A 16,470-nucleotide genomic window follows, 5' to 3' on the forward strand; every position below is an offset into this window, starting at 1 on the left:
GTGAAGTGAAGTACACAGATAATGGGAAAATATATAATAAATTCACCAAACACCACACAAGACCAATGCTGCAGACTGATGAAAATATAATTTATTTCTCTCCATATAGCCAAATCAATCAACATGTCAACATGGAGAATGATAACAAAACTGTTTTCATGCTACTACAGTAGTGTGCATAACACTGTAAGCTCAGCAAATATCAGACAACCATAAAATAATGTATCCAGTACAGGTTACAATTACAGTAAAACAAAAAACTAAATAGAAAAAGTTCAAATAGAGTACAGAAAATACTAGACATTATATATTCGCCAAGCTGGATCTGGCCAGAGAATTTATGGGAAACTGGGACATGTTTTGTTGTGATTCTCCATGTTGACTGATTTGGGTATATGGAGAGAAAATAATACTATTTTCATCAGTCTGTAGCATTGGTCTTGTGTAGTGTTTGGTGAATTTACTGTATTGTATATTTGCACATTCTCTGTGTACTTCCATTTTGGTTGAAGACAGGTTAACTCACCTGCTGCATTTTTATAGTGCTTAAACCAGATTGGTATGTCTACAATTAAGCAATGGTGTGTTTGTGCACCTGAAGGCTGTGTTTAACCAATTGTCTCATGTGTGGTAATTTTACATTCTGTGTCTAATGTAATGCAAGTGTGTTTAGTGTTTTGCAAATCACTGTGTGTATTGTTTAGCAAAAACTGTGAGTCTGACATTGTGTTTATAGTGGTGCAAATCTGGGCCCATGTTTTTCTCATTGAGTGTAAGGTTTTGATAATTGTGTAATAGTTTTGATTTTAGTGTTTATGCAATCGGAAAAAAACGGTAGGTAATCTGTATAGAGCAGAGTGCAATTTTCTTCATTCAAGTTAACTTTTGCTTCATTGTAACCCATCTGCACCCACAAGCTTTGGATTTGTGAACACCTCAGTGTTGTGATGAATTACACCAATATTTCCTTGGTTTAACCCTCGAGTCAACCAACCTTGTCGCAGTTCTGGTCAAGTGTGTGTTTGTGGATAGCATAGCGTTGGCTAGATTTGATGTATATGCCAAAAAAGTTGCTCAGTATCACATCTTGGACTCACATTACAATAATCCATGTTTTTTTCTTTTTTTTAAACAATCACTATTAAGCTTGTGAACAACAAGTGTCACACCTTTCACCCTAGTCGCAGAACTGGACAGGTTAGGGTTAGGGTTAGGGGGTTAGGGTTAGGGTAACCCTCTAGGGTAACCCTGACCCCCTAACCCTAATTTAAGAAATGGTTAAAATCCTGAAAATGAATAAATATTCTATATGTATGGTGAGGACTGAAGTTAATAATGATATTCATGAAAGAAAATTCAAACAATATATGAAAAATATATGTTTTACTGAGATCGCAGTTTAGGTCACTAGGGAGACAGGTAGTGGGTTTTTTAAAGGTTGACTCGAGAGTTAAACCTGCATGTCACTTTTTCATGGATCTTTAGTGAGGTAAATCATGACGTTGGGCCAAGTTGGGGTGAACAACAGAAAACTCTCCCAACTGTAACACAGTGAAGTTGGCTATATACAAGCTCTTCTGGTCAGGTGCGACCAGCGCAGACAAATCCTCAAAAGGCTATGGTCTGATTTCAAGAGCACAAACTGTGAATGACACAAATGTAAAACAGTTCCAAAAAGGGGGTTTCAAGTTGGGGTTCAGAGTGTAGGGTTCGTTATTTGCAATGCCCTTATAGAGCAGGCATTGTTATGGGAACAGAGGAACGGGACCCGTAAATAATAGAATGCAACCTGTTCAACAGGGAAACGCTACATAAGCGTGTATTTATTCACAGTAGAAAATACAGACAAAACAGAGTAATACAACAAACAACGGTGGTAGTGTAGTGCAAGCAGGTCGGGGGCCTGGGTTAATGAAGTGTGTGGTTACTCCCAAATGTGTTGTGTAGCAGATGACTATGTATTTAATATGTAGAATGGAGTCTTACCGTGTTGTAAATATGTAGTGGGTCAAGGTTGCCTCAGCAACACCAGGAAATAATATCGGGAATACCCAGAGGGAATAACAAGCGAGGGATAGGCGAGATGGGGGAGAAAGAAACGTGCGAGAGAAAACAAGTGAATGAACGCGACGAGCGCGGCGTGGCTGCGAGGGCCCAAAACTAGACACGAAAGAAAAAGAAAAACGAGATTAGTAAACCAGCAAACATCTACCCAAACTAGAGGGGAGAGAACGAGGTTAGGATTAACAAAGGAAGATAACACATGCATCAATAACAAAGGTCAAATTACTCAGAATATTGAAATACAATAACAATACTCAGGAAGGACAAAAGTCAAGAGGGATAATTAAGACGCAAAACACCTACTGTTCCAAACAGAACGAACTCGCATTGTCCTTCTTCTTCTTCTTCTTCTTCTTCTTCTTCTTCTTCTTTTCTATTTTTTGGCGGTTGGCAAACACTTTCGACGAGCATTACCGCCATCTACTGAAAAGGAGTGTGGATCTGGATGTCCTAAATCCTATAAAATAAACCTGTCGTTCTCAAAAAATAAAACAAACTCTCCATACACACTTCCCCAGAATTCCTTTGCAAAATATCAACTATTTTAAGCGCTATCTTTTCCCTCTTCAAATCCCTAATAAGACCTTTCCTCTGCCTTTGATACAATGCACACTGCTCTACCACATGTTCTACCGTTTCTAGACTAACCCTACACTCACATTGCCCATCAATATGCTTTTTTAACATAACTAACGTACTATTCAACCCTGTATGCCCCAACCTCATCCTTGTAAACACGTCCTCTTCTTGCTTGCTCCTACTAGTAGCCCTACTCCAACCCACCCTCTTCTGCACCCCATAAAACCATCTCCCTAACCTCTCATTATCCCACATGCCTCTCCATTTTTCCTTAGCCTTCATTTTGACTATACTCTGGATTTCAGCCTTACTAATCTGTACATTCATTGTAACTCCATTAAGTCCACAAGCTCCTTTGGCCAACTTGTCCGCAAACTCATTCCCTCGAACCCCTATATGGGCCGGCACCCACAAAAAGACCACCGTACTACCCGAACGCCTAAGTCTGTCCACCATCTGCACTATTTCCAGCACAATATCCATCCTTGACTGGGACACTACATTTTGTATACTCACCAACGACGACAATGAGTCTGACGCAATTAAAATTTCACCCTTAGGCCTATTCTCCTCTATCCACGACAACCCTATCATTATAGCTACTAATTCTGCCGTATACACTGCTAGACCGTCACTCAATCTCTCTTTTTTCGAAATGCCAAGACTTGGGATTGTAAATGCCGCCCCCACTCTGCCTGACTCCATTTTAGATGCATCTGTATAAACCACCAGTCCTCCACCATACTTTAACCCAATATAACCCTCCACCACACGACTACTAATCTCCTCTCTCTCCTTCAACTCCACCAATTCTATATCAACAACAGGGGTCTCCATCAACCACAGAGGAACTACTGGGAAACAGACTGTCGGACACACACTCATCTCCAGAACGCCCATCTCTCTAGCTTTTGCCTCTATAACCCACCCAAAACTTTCTATCTGCACCTTCTCTCTTTCCTGACACTGCACTAATACACCTTTGCTAATATGATCCTCCTTATGACCCCTAAGATTGGCCCAATACACTAACCCCAACTGATCTCTTCTAATACTCAAGGGCATTTCTCCCATCTCCACCTGGAGTGCTGCAATAGGCGTAGTCGTCATAGCCCCACAACACAATCTCAACGCCTTACTCTGAATTACATCCAACTTACGTAAATGAGTTTTTGCTGCCGACCTATAAATAATACACCCATAATCAAATAACGATCTGATGAGACAAATATAGACTGTCCTCATAGCATCCCTACTGGCTCCCCAATCCAGCCCTCTCAAACACCTCATCACATTCAGTACTTTCTTACATTTATCCACCATCTTACATATGTGCAAAGACCACGTTAACCTCTTATCAAACCACACACCAAGATACTTTCCCCCGTTACAGGGGAAGAGACAGGAGTCTCTGATTGTAGACTGGAATCAGCTGTGGGACGAGAACGTCTAGGGAGACCAGTGCGTCGGGGCTGAGTGACAGCGCCACACGACCTCTGGGGGGAGCTGTCAGGTGCAGTCCTCACAACAGGCATGACCATTATAATAACAATGCAGACATTACGGTTGATTTAGAATAACATTTAACTGGAACAGAGTGTGTAACTAATTTAATTTGATTGAGTTGGTGTACTCCAATGGATTACATTAGATTAGATTCAAATGTATTGTCATTGTAGAGCACAAGTACAGTACAGTACAATGAAAATAAGTTTGGCATCCAACCAGAGTGCAAATGTAACAATAAAGTGTAATAGTAATACACAATGTACAGGTGATTAAACAGGGTATAAAATATATAAATTAGTACTACGGAGTATAGTGCTAATCAGAGTTGCAGCATTAATATGTACAGTGATACAGGTATAAATACACTATGGTAGTAAGTCATACTGGCCAGCAGTGTAAAGTTGTAAGAGGATATAGATATAGTATCTACAGATGTAAAACGGATTATATGCAGGTATACAGACAGATGTGGATATATATATATATGATAAGAATAAAGATAGATAGATAGATAGATAGATAGATAGATAGATAGATAGATAGATAGATAGATAGATAGATAGATAGATAGATAGATAGATAGATAGATAGATAGATAGATAGATAGATAGATAGATAGATAGATAGATAGATAGATAGATAGATAGATAGATAGATAGATAGATAGATAGATAGATAGATAGATAGATAGATAGATAGATAGATAGATAGATAGATAGATAGATAGATAGATAGATAATAATACATTTTATTTATAAAGCGCTTTTCAAGAACCCAAAGACGCTGACAATGAGCAAAACAAAAGAACAAAAGAAACAAAGAACCACAGGGAATAAGCAACAGTATGAGGACAGAGGACATACAACCACGGGTAACAAGTAACAGATACAGAGTCCAGTAGGGGAACAGTCAGGGAAGTAAGGAAACCGAGGGGAAGGGGAGGCAGGAGAGGGAGAGAAAGTAGGGAAGGGGAAAGGGAGATGGTAGGTTGGAGGAGGGTGGTTATGGGTAGGGAAGGTTGTATGCTTGGGAGAACAGGTAGGTTTTGAGTCGGGATTTGAAGGTGGAGAGTGAGGGAGAGTCACAGACAGTCTGAGGGAGGGTGTTCCACAGTCTGGGTGCAGCTCGTGAGAAAGCCCGGTCACCACAACGTTTAAGTTTGGATGACGGGACAGTGGGGGAAATAGTGGAAGAGGACCGGAGGGAACGGGTGGGGCAGTAGGGGAGAAGGAGGTCAGTCAGTTAGGGGGGGGGGGGGCAGGCTATGGAGGGATTTGAAGGTGAGGAGTAGTGTTTTGAAGTTGATGCATTCCTTGATCGGGAGCCAGTGGAGGGAGTGGAGGACAGGAGTGATGTGTTCACAGGACCGGGTGTTAGTGAGGAGGCGGGCGGCTGAGTTCTATTGAGATATACAGTATAATTGTACATGCTTATATGGGTTATATGCAGGTGTATAAGATGCATGACATGACTGATTATTAAACATTTTTGCAGATCGGTAATCTGTAATGAGTTACATTTTGATAGGGTTACATTTTGACAGCCGTATGGAGGGGATCATGCATTGCATCTGTAACCTGGATCTCCTGGATCTCCCATGGGATATTTTGAATGGGTCAGTCAGCTCTGTGATGTGATGGAGGTAGTGCTACAGTATGTTGACAGGAAACACAAACAGCAAGACAGTATGACAGGTTAGTCAAGTCAAGTGTTCCTTGAGGTCCTACAGGCAGGACAAAATAAAATACAAAATATAAATAATAATAATTCAGATTCAGATTATTTTATTGTCACATCGTTCAGTACCTTACAGCAAAAAGAGTGAAATTCACTTTGTTGTTGTTCCTCGACCATAGCAGCATCCAATATAATATAAATAAAATAAAATTAGCATAGAATACAAATAAAATAAGATAAAATAACAGCAAGATGACTATATACAGTTCTAAATAAGTGTGCAGTGCAGATAACAGGATGTAGATATTATACTATATCAAATTTAAATAACAAAAAGGTGCAATACAGTTTAGCAGCAGCAACAATTTACAAATATACACCATATCAAGCTGAGTAGGTACAAGTTAAAGAGTCATTCCACCAAATATACCACCAGATAAGATACTGTTAGGAATCCAGGTAAGAATGTTGAGTTCAAGTGGGGTATGTCTGTGTTGCATTTATTTATTTTGTATTTATTTTAAAAAAAAATTACCTCATGGTGTTCTTGTTTTGTTCTTGACTTATTGTGATGTTTCTTCTTGACTTGTTTAAAGAAGAAGTGTACGGCCCATGGGGACATTAACGTGTGTTGTCGGGCCTTACAAATAAATTTGATTTGATTTGACAAGTGTGGCACGGAAGAAGGAGACAGAGAGGGTGTTGCTCTTCTCGAATAAGTGGTCTTTTATTATCAGAAACACTTTGAGCGATAATATAACTTTACGAAGTAAAGCAGGTAAATAGTAATACAATGAATGGTACTGAGAGAAACAATTTAAGGAAAGCAAATAGAGAATAGGGCGGTGAGAGATCCGCCTTCTCGACCTTAAGCAAAGATAACTTTAAATCATAATAACGGGCGAGATATCCGACTTCTGCCCGGGGACGGCTGTTCCCTGTAACACTGCTGAAGAACCGACAAAAAGAGAGAGGCATGGTGTTACTATAAAGGCCTCAACACAGCCGGCAGAACCAGTGACACAAAACACAGGCAGGTGACAACAATCAGGGATAATTACAGAGACAGAGTGAGAATTCCAGGAGGGCAGCAGAGCTTCCAATCCTGAATAGGGAGAGAAAGCCCAGACGTTACAAGATACCAGATAAAGATACCAGATATTATTATAATAATATATAATATAATATAATATGACATATATAAAGTAGTGCTGTCAATAGATTAAACAAAATTAACTAATTAATCTCACAATTTTCTGTAATTAATTTAGATTAATCTAGATTAAAAATATCATTTTTCTATTTAAGACCGAAGCTTGTAACAGATATTTACTTGAGTAAAATCATGGAATTAATGTAAAATCAACACAAAGAAAGTATATTTAGATTCAAAGACTATTTTAATAGCTTTCTTTGAATACAGTTTCTCTCCTGTGAAATACAAATGTTCAACATTTGCTTTAAATAATTAAAATTAATCTCCAAAGTTAAAACATTAATTTTGACAACCCTAATATAAAGTAAATAATAATAAAAAATAATAGAATAGAACATAATAATAATAATAATAATAATAATAATAATAATAATAATAATAATAATAATAATAATAATAATAATAATAATAATAATAATAATAATAATAATAATAATAATAATAATAATAATAATAATAATAATAATAATAATAATAATAATAATAATAATAATAATAATAATAATAATAATAATAATAATAATAATAATAATAATAATAATAATAATAATAATAATAATAATAATAATAATAATAATAATAATAGAAGTAGTAGCCTATACATGGTATACATGGTATACATGATTCAGACAGTCCGAACAGTTCTCAAGTTCTCCAGTCGTTAGTTCTCCAACTATTGGCAGCAGTTCATGCCCACGGTTGTGGAGCTTGATGGCTACAGGCATGAAGGACGAAGCGTGAAGGACATGCAGAAAGCCAGCACCGTGATGAGGCTGCGGGGGCTGACACTATTTGTAAACTAAAAGAGAGATAATAAGACCAGGTGATTTGATGCATTTTCTTTCAGAAAAGAAGTTACTCAATGAAAGGAGAGAAGATATACTCAAGGCCAATACCTACATAGACCACATTTTCCCAAGAAAGAAAGAGAGAGAGAGCGAGGATGAGAGACAGAGAGACAGAGAGAGAGAGAGAGCAAAAGATAGAAAACAGACAGAGAGAGAGCAAGAGAGAGAGTATGAGCAAATTTCCTGTTCCATGTACCAAATGCTCTAGACTGACAGTGACTTCAGTGCTGACTAGACAGCCTGTTCTCACCATGACAACCACACACACACACACTCGACAGTGAAGAGAGAGAAAGAGAGAGGGGTAGCAGGCAGACAGTCAAACATCTCCCTCAAACATCAGCATTTAATAAGGTCTGTCCCTTCTGCATTAAAGGAATAATCCACAAGTTCTTCCAAATTTGTAGTTCTTCCAATTCATCCATAAAGCACTGGTTCTGTTTTTTATATTAATTCTTTATTTAAATGTAATTTTTTTTATCTTAGATATTAGAAATGGTAAATGTTAGGTCTCACTTTAGCCAGGGCCCCTAATTGTTATGGGAACAGAGGAACGGGACCTGTAAAGCAACACAACAGATTCAAAGGGGAAAACGCCAACCGGCGTGTATTTATTTACAAAAATAAATAACAAAATGACAGAACAAAACAAACGAAGGTGGTGGTGTAGTGTGTGAAGGCGGAAGCCTGGAATATGATGTAATTAATCAATGGGCCTCATTCACCAATACTCTCCTATATATTTTTCTTAACTCATTCATGGCCAATAACAAGTAAACTCGTGTTTCGCCAGCAAGCATTGAGCGCCAATAACAAGTAAACAAATTTTTAGATCCTTTGATATTTTTCCTTTGATCCCTGTTCTAAACTATCATTCGGATCACTCTAGCCGTCCCTGACTCCTTTGCCTATGTTGGAATTGGAATGCCGATCGAATCTCACCGGGTGGCAGTATCGCCTACCTTTTGAACTCTCATCGAAAGGGATCAGTATAAACAATGAATGAACTGGACTATCAAAACTCGCTCTGAGGGGGAGGAGCTCTTGCAAAGCAATCGCTAGCAGATCTGCTTGCCTCAAAACCTATAGTTTCCCGTAAACACGTGTAATTACATATAAACGGGTAATCGCGATCGCCGATGGGATCATTGGAATTCTTCTTTTTGGAGTACCTATTGGCTAAGGTAAGGACCCCGTATATCTATTTTACTGAACCTGAAACATGTTTCTGTAACAATCACAGTGTCTTACTTTACCGGACCAAAACCAAGCACATGTGTACATGGTATATACCTTTGATTTGGGAGTATTTGGGGTTTCAGGGAATCAACCAAAACTATTTGGGCTTATTGCATATACCGCGTTTTGGAAAAAGACTGGATTATTTTGGAAATGGGCGATGTTTAGCGTGTAATAAACTACAAACTACAGTGTGTAGAAACTTAGCTATAATATAGAATATACAATAGCTCCGCAAAGATCGTGAAATATCGTGAAAATGGTCAAGAAAAGCTCGCGCTAGAAAGTGCAGATGGGGAAAAGGGCGTGGCCGTCAATGAGTTAAGAGAAAAATAAGAAAAGCCACCGCCGCATTCATCAACCCGTTCTTAACTCATTCAGCGCCGGGGATTAGTCGGGGCCCTGTGGTCTGAGTCACCTTGTTTGTATACTATATTCTATATCAGTGGCGTCGTTAGCCCTGGGCTTCCGGGGCTTTAGCCCCGGATGTTTTTCTCCTAGCCCCGGATCTAAAAAAAAAAATTGTTTAATTTTTTTTTTTTTTTTTTTTTTTTACTTTTTTCTTTTTTAGATGTCAGCATCCCCATTGTCTTTGCTGAATGTTTGTTAGTGTTCGGTATTTTTTGTTGGTTTTTAGTACTTTTAAACATTTTTAGTAAGTAGTTTTCATTTGATCCTATAATTTTTTCATTCACCGATTTGTGGACTTTTTTTTTTAGTGTCCTGAAAGGCGCCTTATAAATCAAATGCATTATTATTATTATTATTATTATTATTATTATTATTATTATTATTATTATTATTATTATTATTATTATTATTATTATTATTATTATTATTATTATTATTATTATTATTATTATTATTATTATTATTATTATCATCCAGGAGGGAAAAGACACATTGGATAGTAGGGACTGCATCTCTGCCTGTCCTGACCAGGAAACACTTTGCAACTGTGATCTCCTCTGGCAATAGTTGGATATTGTAATGTGTGGCGAGGGGTTGCAGCAATTCCACTGAGAGAAACTGGTCTGAGGCTGGATAACATGCCTGTATGCCTCTCATAAGTTGTTATCCAACTCATGAGAACCTGCTCTCAAGCTCTTGCAGCATTCTGTTGACGACTGGATAGAACAGTCTCTGTCTCAGCTGGGCCCCGTTCCCCGTACCTGGATAACTGAGTTAGCCGGATAACTTTCGGTCAAGTCTGACTTAAGCCGGACTTTCCCGTTCCCCGAAGCTGGATTGTCTAAATCACCATGACAACAGATCAAAAAGTTTGAGCCTGGTCGAGAGCAGGGTTTAAGTTCAAGTTAGCCGGATGAACCATCGCCACGCCCCCGCAAAGAAGTGACAGTGCGTTTCCTGAGATTATTCCCACAGTCTAGGATCTGCATTATACCATTCTGAATTACGTTTTTGTGCTCCATTCTTCCAGAGGGGGCTTTTGAAATGTAAAATAGACCCAAAATGCTGATACTAAATTCACTTTGTCCTAAATAATGCACGTTATATACCGTGGCGCTCGCTCGGTGCGATGTACACATTATGTGGTTATTTTAACAACGCGCAGCATTGCAAATGTGAATCCCGCGGGGATATCCTTAATGATTGAAACCTATCGCTCGTTTGGCTCTGATTCCTTTCATATTCTCCGCTGTGGATGAGGAGCGAGGAAGGAGAGGAGCGCCTGGATTTTGTTTCATTCAAGCATAAAATTGAAGTGTCTATGCGTGGATTGTGGATCTTGTGTGATATTGTAACTGGGATTAAAATGTCTGATGAGATGCGCTGTTTGACGGATTTGAGAAATTGAATGAGCCGTTGACGTCACATTAATGAATGAGAATAAAGAGATAAAACTTCATTCAAAATAAAGAATATTCTAAACACGGGTCTCTCGTTCATTAATGTATAAACAATGAATTTATCCCATCTGGCACAGTGGCGCAGCGGTAGTGCTCAATCCTGGCAACCCGGCGACCGGTGTTCGAAACCCCGTGTTTCCAATATAATTTTTTGGAATATAATATTAATGATTATACGCAAAGGTAGCCTAGTTTTAAGTTAAAATATTATAAATCTACGTGCATTGAGGATGTCATTCTTTATATAGCTCTCAACGTGCACCAAATTGAATTATTCCTACATTGCAAAAAGAAGGAAAAGACTAGGTTTCGAACCCCGGTCGTCTGCGTGAAAGTCAAAAGAAGAACCCGTTACACCACAGTGGAGATTAGTAAAAGATCGACCATACATCAATCAATGGGTAAGAGAGCCGTATCGTTATTCTGTATAACAGTTTAACTAATTATTTTCGCTAGCAAGATCTCATTTGATTATTCAATCCAGCAGGCAAGTTTAAAGAAATATAATCTGATTGATTGAGGTAATGAGGGACTTAAAATTAGCCTATAGATAACGCATTTAACTTGTCGGCGAGGCGATTGAGCCGTACTGCAATATGTTAATAAAGTTTTAAATCAATTAATCAATCAATGCCACTAGAGAATCAGGATCTCTGCTATCGATACGTGCTGGCTTTTCAACTGAAGCGGCCGCGCGCACTTATCCTGGGTCTCAAGTCTGGTTTGAGTTAACGAGACTGAATCCACCTTCGAGGAACAGGAAAATCCCGGCTTCAAACATCGGGTTAACTGAATCTGGATAATGTGACTCTTGATCGACTTAGTTGAACCAGGTACGGGGAATAGGGCCCAGATCTCCTGAGCTGAGGTCTGAGCTTGTGCCACAAGATGACTCAACTACATACTCGTCCATCCTTTTCTGCTTCCTCCTTTGGCTGGTAGTATGTTCCTCAATCCAAAGGCCATTACATATGGCCTTTGTCCTGTCATACATGTCCACTGCCATCTCTGAGGTGCGATAACCTTTGAGTGTGTCCTGCACTGTGCTTTTAAATAGTACAGATATTGAAGATGTGCACTTTAACGCAGCAGCACCTGGAGCCATCCATACCCATGTCCAGTGTCCTATAATAAGCTTTAATCGAACCTCGGATAGTCCGGTTGGTTTGGGGTGGTGTGAAAGCTCATTCACTCTTGCAAGTGAACCCTGCTGCGGTTCATTTGAGATGTGAATGCAAAGCGGACCAAAGGCAGGAAAAGACCCAAAAATCTAATCTTTTTTTTATGAGAAGACTGAAACATATGTATATAATGAAACACACAATACAGTTTTTTTTCGATTGCCTAAGCATGATTTTGAAAACGGGGCCCGGTGTTTCAAAACACACAATTAGCACAACCACACACACAATTATCAGAACACCTCAGATCCTTTGCTAAATTAAACACTTGTCAAAACCATACACTAATTTTGTTACCATATGAAACACACGTTTCATATGACTTAATTCTGTTTGAACCAGTTACACACACTGCTGTGCTTAACATAAAACACATTTAGCAATTCTACTTCTCAGTGATTAGAGTACTGTAAGTGAAGTACGCAGAGAATGTGCAAATATACAATAAATTCACCAAACACTACACAAGACCAATGCTGTAGACTGATGAAAATATAATTAATTTATCTACATATACCCAAATCAATGATGCAGACTGATGAAAAATATAACATTTTCTCTCCATATACCCAAATCAATGATGCAGACTGATGAAAATATAAATGTTCTCTCCATATAACCAAATCAGTCAACATTTCAACATGGAGAATCACAACAATACATGTCCCAGTTGTCATGCTACTATGTGCATAACACTGTAAGCTCAGCAAATATCAGACAAACATAAAATACTGTATCCAGTACAGGTTAAAATTACAGTAACACAATTTTTTTTTTATTTAAACAGAAAATACTAGACATTATCTCTTTGCCTAGCTGGATCTGGCAAGATAATTTTTTGTTGTGATTCTCCATGCTGATTTGGGAAAATGGGAGAAAATGTATATTTTCATCAGTCTGCATCATTGGTTGTCTTGTGTAGTGTTTGGTGAATGTATTGTATATTTTCACGTTCTCTGTGTACAGTACTTCACTCTCCTTCCATTTTGGTTGAAGACAGGTGAACTCACCTGCTGCATTTTTATAGTGCTTAAACCTGATTGTGTATCTACAATTAAGCAATGGTGTGTTTGTGCATCTGATGGCTGTGTTTAACCAATTGGCTCATATGTGTGGTAATTTGACATTCTGTGTCTAATGTAATGCAAGTGTGTTTAGTGTTTTGCAAATCACTGTGTGTATTGTTTTGCAAAAAGTGAGGCTGACATTGTAGGGGTGCAAATCTGGGCCTATATTTTGCTCCTTGAGTGTAAGGTTTTAATAATTGTGTAATACTTTTGATTTGAGTGTTTATGCAATTGAAGAAAACTGTAAAGACTAGAGATGAACTGTTTATTTATTTTGTACATAGGCTGTGCATATGTTTGTTTATTTGTTTGTTATTTGCTTATGTGTATGATTCTTAACTGTGTTTTTATTTTGTTATTGGTGTATAATATACACCAATAACAAAATGAAATGTGTATGTATGTACAGTATATGTATATATATATATATATATATATATATATATATATATATATATATATATATATATATATATATATATATATATATATATATATATATATATATATATATATATATATATATATATATATATATGTATATATATGTGTATATATGTATATTTGTACTCCTGTTGGGGCTTCTTGGACCAGATCAATGTTTTATCTGGCTAAATAAATAAATAAATAAATAAATAAATAAATAAATAAATAAATAAATAAATAAATAAATAAATAAATAAATAAATAAATAAATAAATAAATAAATAAATAAATAAATAAATAAATAAATAAATAAAAATAAATAAATAAATAAATAAATAAATAAATAAATAAATAAATAAATAAATAAATAAATAAATAAATAAATAAATAAATAAATAAGAAACTGATGATTTGGTCCTGTTAACTTTGAATTTTCTATGGGGACTGCCCAGATCCCTCTCATGGACCTGGACCTCACTTTGAGAACCTCTAATGATTCTAGTTATTCAGTATTCATCTCTAATTACTCTAAAATTGCGTATTTCTGTGTTTAAAAAAAAGCCCCCAATGTTTTCTAACCCTAAAAACGCCCCTGTTCTATATTATAGCTATGGATACAATACTATGGCCCATTTGACATCACCTATCTTCCGTTCAAGATGCAAAAAAGAAATAATTGTTCCATCCATACGTTCCCGTTTTATACCGTGGTGAATATAAGTATGGTTTTAGAGCGGTCTAGGGTAATTCATGAAATCCTGAGTTAAAGCCCTATACGTCGATTCCACTATACACGTTGCCATGTCTTGCCTGTATACGTTATTATCCCAAAATCAAATCTAGATCATAGCTATTATGTTCCATCATTAATGCATGAAAGGGGGGGGGGGGGTCGTTTCTGATTATTTGATTGTCAGTAACGGCATTCGCATTGAACACTAAAAACGGTTATCAGCCGGATCGGTATGAAAGCATTGCAGGATCAAGCTAACCCTTTAACACCTAAAGGATTACACTGACCTTTTCCTGAGCTTGACCTTCATGGGTTTGTAATGGATTATTTGTTAGTGGGTATTTCAAAGTACCTCATATTTGGTACCATTTTGAAGCTGACAACTAGGGCTTTCCAATGATATAAAATATGTGTATGATTATCATCATTATTATTGTTATTATTCTTCATATGTAGTTGAACTTGAACGTGAAGATACAAATGAATTTCCAAGCACTTTCCTTACTTGGTATTAGAGTGTATGGAATGTAGACAATGTTGTTGGCAATATAGAACAGCTGACAGATTAGAAATTGCATCTATTGTTCAAAAGTTATGAATGAATTAGTGATATGAAATATATTACGTATTAATTCATAAAATAATCTAATGTGTGTGTTGAAATGTGTCTTCAAATTTACCCCGTTTTCTTCCTAGAGCCTTGTCTTCCTCCATGTCCTCTGCCTCCTTTCTGCCTCCATATACGGCATGAGTCTTGTCTCATCTCAGCTTGGATCTCAGGGAACTGCACATCACATCGGCGTATTTTGTCCGATTTGGGCCGATAAAGTGAAATGTGTTATATATCGAATATGGCAAAGTAATGAATAAACTAAATACATCACATGTGGTTATTTGAAAATATTCCATTCGCTAAATAAATACATCAAGTATGCATCGGCAAAGATCGCTAGCGCACAGCTAATACCGGCCATTTCCGGACTTTTAGAAATATGTTTTATAGTGAAAAGCATTACTAAAACATCCAGAAAAACCTCACTGTAGTATTACAGTCTATCATACATATGTACAAATGCTATAAGGTGGCTAAAAATACACTATAAACCATACTTTGGTCGTTGTTTCTTGCGCTAGCTTTAGTTAGCCAGCCTTAGCCAACATTCGCGTGGCTGGGGTAGCGGAGCTCGTGTTGAATGCCCAGTCAGAGACCCCACGCTCTGGGTGAAAAATCCAACGTCTGGGTGATTTCCAAACGGGCTTTTTATAAGTGAAAACATTACCAAAAACATCACAGAAGCACTATAGACTGTCATACAAATGTTAAAATGTTATAATTTGACCAACAATTACGTAGACCAGTGGTTCCCAAAGTCGGGGTCGCGACCCAAAGGTGGGCCGCGAGCAGCCACGGGAGGGCCACGAGATGATTTCCAAAAAAAACAAAAAAAAATTAAAAAATAAACGTTTTTTTTTTTTTTTTTTTTTTTTTTTTGGTCAGGCCACTGAACTTAGAAGCAGGCCAGGACAGTGTTTCTAGTTGTATTCTAAAATTCTATTCTATTGTATTCTAAAATGTGACTATATGGTTTTATATTAACTTAATAAATAAACAAAAACTAAAAATCTAATTATTTCAACGAACATTTCAAACTAAATAACAGATTATGCACATAAAACGCTGAAAACAATTAACCGAAGCAACAATAGTATTTTAATGAGGCTATTATTATTATCATTATTATTTTGCAACAAGTTAGCCCTTTCATAAATAGCACATATAAATGAATAACTACCTTGAACTAACTTAATAGGATTGAAGTGATATTTGGCTTAAAAAATCGGTCGCCTGGCAAAAAAATAAATAAAAAAAGCCTGACGATGTGCATTGGGCCACGGCTCTCTGACGCCTTATTTTCTGGGTCCCGGCCTGAAAAGTTTGGGAACCCCTGACGTAGACAATGTACTTACGTCGTTGTTTGAAACTGTGTGAAAAAAAAAATCTCGAATCACCGGTGGTCCCGTCGGGAAAAAAGGGCTAGAGGGAGTCATGTCAGCACTAT

The sequence above is a fragment of the Notolepis coatsorum genome (genome assembly GCF_963971535.1).
Source record: "Notolepis coatsorum genome assembly, chromosome: 11".
Taxonomy (NCBI): Eukaryota; Metazoa; Chordata; class Actinopteri; order Aulopiformes; family Paralepididae; genus Notolepis; species Notolepis coatsorum.